We start from the raw sequence: 5,520 nt of genomic DNA on the forward strand, positions 1-5,520 counted from the left end.
AATATATTTTTTCCCTGGGTAACAAACCTTTTTCACTTGGAAAAAACAATTTTTCCCTGGGTAACAAACCTTTTTCACTTGGAAATATATTTTTTCTCTGGGTAACAAACCTTTTTCACTTGGAAATATATTTTTTCCCCGGGTAACAAACCATTTTCACTTGGAAATATATTTTTCCCTGAACAACAAACCATTTTCACTTGGCGGCCCGTCGTTTACCTGAGTAAAATATCATTTGCCTTTGGAGATCCGGCGTTTACCCATTGTAACAATACATTTTTACTTGGAAATCTGTCGTTTACCTGAGTACCAATACCGTTTTCACTTGGAAATCCATCTTTTCCCTGGGTAACAATACCATTTTCGTTTTGAAAACTGACCACCACACCGGCCAATTTGATATTTTTGTATATTGTTACAACAAACAGTGACAAAATATACACCAACAACGACTCCGATACATTTGTGTAATCGCATACTCACTCGTTCTGGTGCATCCCATCAAAATCGACGGTTAGCCACACACACACATACACAATAACAATGCGCTATTTCAATATGACTGCGATGTCCGGGTTCGTGCTTTAGATATTCCAGAATCAATCCGTCTAAAGTTTTAATCCCCCGACTTTGTTAACTGGTTGATACACGGATAACAATCTTCGGAAAATGTAGGAACGCATGCTACCCATCGTGCTAACGATTCCAGGTTAGTTGTGATTAATTTCCTTGCTCACCCTATACAGATTATACGTACAGGGATATGTAGCGGTAATCGGTTTGGTCAATACATATCACCTCATTCAGTATGGAATTACAAACCCAATACAGGTCAGTTCATAACCGGATCCGGATATTCAATGCAAAGCGATAAAGCAGAACCAATGACCAAATGTAATTAAACATGTAAATTCACAACCCTTGATTTTTTTCGTGAAAAATGACAATACATATCGAATATATTTTACGATTGTTCAACCCTACCAAGTATTCACGTAAATGTGGTTTATGACATTACATACAATGTGTCGGTGTACAAATGTTGGGTGTTTATGCACACATCAGTATGACCCATAGACAACATCATCATACCCTCCAGGACTTCGTTATTCCATCGCGAGGTCAATAAAATCAATTTTGTATATTCAATCGGTGGCATAGACGACAGAAGGCTTGGAGATCCAATGTAAAATTCAGACAAACAAACGGGTATATTTGTCCATCTTGGTTATTCACTCAACTACCATTGGTGCTCTCGATACAGCGAACGGTACAGTATGCAACGCATATCATTAGAGTGATATATCCACAGGTAAATATGGGGCCTGGCCACAATAATTGTATCGAGATTTAACCCAGATTACTATCCGTTCACTGATTCACTCGATGGTTTTAGCAACTTGTAACAACACAAGATAGACACAACTGGAATTACTAATATTCATAATGTTTATGATAAGTGTCGTTACCGATCGTTCACTAAGTCGATATGAATATTCGAAAAATCGGATATCACTACTCTCAACACCAGTGATTCGGTTTAAGTTTGAAATCGATTTGGTAATGTAATCCAAGGTGTGTTTCTGCGGGATCTGCTAACCTTCACGAGAGAGTGCTGTCTCTTTGACACATGAAACAATTATTATCAACCACACCTTGCGTGCATCGATTTGTCGGCGTCGTACAATTATTGTGGCCAGGCCCCATATTTACCTGTGGATATATCACTCTAATGATATGCGTTGCATACTGTACCGTTCGCTGTATCGAGAGCACCAATGGTAGTTGAGTGAATAACCAAGATGGACAAATATACCCGTTTGTTTGTCTGAATTTTACATTGGATCTCCAAGCCTTCTGTCGTCTATGCCACCGATTGAATATACAAAATTGATTTTATTGACCTCGCGATGGAATAACGAAGTCCTGGAGGGTATGATGATGTTGTCTATGGGTCATACTGATGTGTGCATAAACACCCAACATTTGTACACCGACACATTGTATGTAATGTCATAAACCACATTTACGTGAATACTTGGTAGGGTTGAACAATCGTAAAATATATTCGATATGTATTGTCATTTTTCACGAAAAAAATCAAGGGTTGTGAATTTACATGTTTAATTACATTTGGTCATTGGTTCTGCTTTATCGCTTTGCATTGAATATCCGGATCCGGTTATGAACTGACCTGTATTGGGTTTGTAATTCCATACTGAATGAGGTGATATGTATTGACCAAACCGATTACCGCTACATATCCCTGTACGTATAATCTGTATAGGGTGAGCAAGGAAATTAATCACAACTAACCTGGAATCGTTAGCACGATGGGTAGCATGCGTTCCTACATTTTCCGAAGATTGTTATCCGTGTATCAACCAGTTAACAAAGTCGGGGGATTAAAACTTTAGACGGATTGATTCTGGAATATCTAAAGCACGAACCCGGACATCGCAGTCATATTGAAATAGCGCATTGTTATTGTGTATGTGTGTGTGTGGCTAACCGTCGATTTTGATGGGATGCACCAGAACGAGTGAGTATGCGATTACACAAATGTATCGGAGTCGTTGTTGGTGTATATTTTGTCACTGTTTGTTGTAACAATATACAAAAATATCAAATTGGCCGGTGTGGTGGTCAGTTTTCAAAACGAAAATGGTATTGTTACCCAGGGAAAAGATGGATTTCCAAGTGAAAACGGTATTGGTACTCAGGTAAACGACAGATTTCCAAGTAAAAATGTATTGTTACAATGGGTAAACGCCGGATCTCCAAAGGCAAATGATATTTTACTCAGGTAAACGACGGGCCGCCAAGTGAAAATGGTTTGTTGTTCAGGGAAAAATATATTTCCAAGTGAAAATGGTTTGTTACCCGGGGAAAAAATATATTTCCAAGTGAAAAAGGTTTGTTACCCAGAGAAAAAATATATTTCCAAGTGAAAAAGGTTTGTTACCCAGGGAAAAATTGTTTTTTCCAAGTGAAAAAGGTTTGTTACCCAGGGAAAAAATATATTTCCAAAGGAAAGGGGGCTTGTTACTCTTGGAAACGATAGACCCCCAAGTGAAAATGTTTTGTTACTCTGAATAAACGATAAATCTCCAAAGAATAATGGTATTTTTACTCAGGTAACGGCTGACCTCCAGGTGAAAATGGAAATCTTACTTGGGTAGGTATCGTATGTTTAGTGTCGTTGGTGTTGTTAAACGTTGTCACCGGTAGCCGTTGGGGGTACTATTACGGGTGTGAAAAGGATTTACACATCTTGTGCAGAGTATCAGAGTGTCGCGACAGTAAAGATATTTTTCGCGTGACGAACCAAGATCGTTGTTTAAATTTTAATGCATGCATTTCGATTACCGAGTTGCTGTACAATAGAGATGACTCTACATTAGACCGTGCTGTGTACTTCGATTAAAACCACAAGACCACGTGTAAATCTATTCCCACAACTCGATGATGTTGATATAGTGTTACTAAAATGAATTATTACCTATTTACACAACATAAAAATAACAATTCATGTCGTAGTAAGTAGGTTTCGTGAACTCGTGCTTGATGAAAACGAATGGTGACAAGTATGCGTTTGTGTTTGAGTGAAAAATAATTATTTAGAGTAGTGACATTTTGTGACCAACGAATGCAAATCGATCATGATATTACAATATACGCTTTCGTCAACATAACGACTTGGCGCAGGAGAAACACCTTCACGTTTTTTCAATAACTGGATTCTCGAAACTTGTTACTTGTACCATGTACCGTTGGTGACTATAACGGCCATTTTGTATGATAGTACGTTTAGCTGTTTTGTTGCTAGGGCAATCACTTGTTGACTCAGCACTTTTTGTTAGCAAAGTAGATTGATTTGTGTGTAAGATGTAAGCACCGTAACTAGAAAACATATGTACTCTGTTGTTGGAGTAGCTGATTTATTGCTATGACATGGACATATCCTGAAGCCTTGGTTGGTTTGTTGTCTTACGAAAGATGAGGCGACCTCGGTGTCGTAAATTGTGTTAACTAAACCCGGATGGATACCACAATTGTGCTGGACTTACACATGGTATTCGCATACTGTACACATACAAACTTTTGTGTAAACAACTCTGATGTTTCTGTTATTACTAGTTCCGTGTTGAACTATTTGATTATTAAGATACATGAACAACCCTTCAGACAATAATGTTCTTGAGGTATCGAAACAGTTGAAAGCACCGCCAATCATTGTACAGGTTTGTCGCATGGGAATATCGAGTATTTTTGTGTAACATGAATATATTTCATATGCCTTCGGTAAGAAATGAGTTGTATAGGGTAATCATACACAACCTACAAAAGTTAAACTTGTCACGTTTGATTGTCTACTTTTTATCCATGTCTTTGTTGTTGAAAGATGGATGGGTTTACATTTAAATATAGTAAGCGGAGCAACTCAAGTGATAAATTTTACTCGTTTAAAAATCGACAACGGGAAAAATACCGAGTAACAGTATCAATATGAGTGGTATATTATTTTTCGAGATATGCAACCAATCTTCTAAGTAAACTTGTCAAAGATTTATCATGTCATAGTCGGTTGTTACGAATTCGAAAGAAATGTACTTCGATTATCACGATGGTGGAAATTAAGATCGGAGGTGGATGTGTATCGTTTGGTATGTTCACCAATCACTAAATGTCGGTTAGTTAAATGATACATTTACAAGTTTACCGAAATCTTGATTTACAAATGACAGCTTGATGATGTAAAGCTCAACCACACAAATGTGTTCATTGCAAAGTATTTGACACAAACAAGATATCGAATGGAGACCAACACATTGGTTTCATTTCAGAGTGAGTGAAAAATTGTTTTCTGCTGGACATATATGATTTACACTTAGAAAAACGATCTACACCGATTAAGCGACGCTGTTTCATATCCGATGGGTGAGTGGAATTTCGTAGGGTTTGATTTACCGAGTTAATTGTTGGTGATTTCATCACATACAAGCAAGGTCTTTTAGTGACTGATTATTGTGACGTCATTTACTTTGACGAATGGCAATGGAAAATTTTCCAATTTCTCTGATCGTGTGCGTTGCACAAATAGTTCTAGTATGCAATCAGTGAACATCATACAAATTGACAAGGACTTTCGGTAGTTTGGTTAGATGATGATAATTATTCTGGAGGGTCTAATCGATATCGCAACTATGAACAACAATACAAACATATTTTTGTAGATTTAAGTGTAGCACATACTTCGATTTTATTGTTGTTATGAGTTTTGTATCAATCAAGTCTGTTGAATAGGATGTATCCAACAAGTATACCTCTATTTACTTTCGTGATGATCAAAGTCTTATAGTGTAACCTCGTAATGTTTTACATTTCACGCATTCGACAGAGAATGTAAACAGAGTTTAACACGGATTAAAGGTCGCGCCCAAGTCCAAAGTGATTTACTCGTACTGTGTAAGGTGAGTATGTTTCAATTCACTGTCAAAGATTCTGACAATAAAGTAT

The 5,520-nt window shown here is 37.3% G+C and overlaps 1 long non-coding RNA gene across 1 annotated transcript; it reads left to right on the forward strand.

Moving 5' to 3' along the window:
- The first annotated feature begins 3,022 nt into the window (after positions 1 to 3,022).
- LOC145457260 (uncharacterized) lies at positions 3,023 to 5,520 on the forward strand. Its single transcript, XR_013920819.1, has 3 exons — positions 3,023 to 4,667; positions 4,749 to 4,848; positions 5,402 to 5,520. It is a non-coding gene; the product is annotated as an uncharacterized LOC145457260 (long non-coding RNA).

This window comes from Botryllus schlosseri, chromosome 15 (assembly GCF_051294905.1).
Source record: "Botryllus schlosseri isolate E-star chromosome 15, Bs_hap1, whole genome shotgun sequence".
NCBI classification, from domain to species: Eukaryota; Metazoa; Chordata; class Ascidiacea; order Stolidobranchia; family Styelidae; genus Botryllus; species Botryllus schlosseri.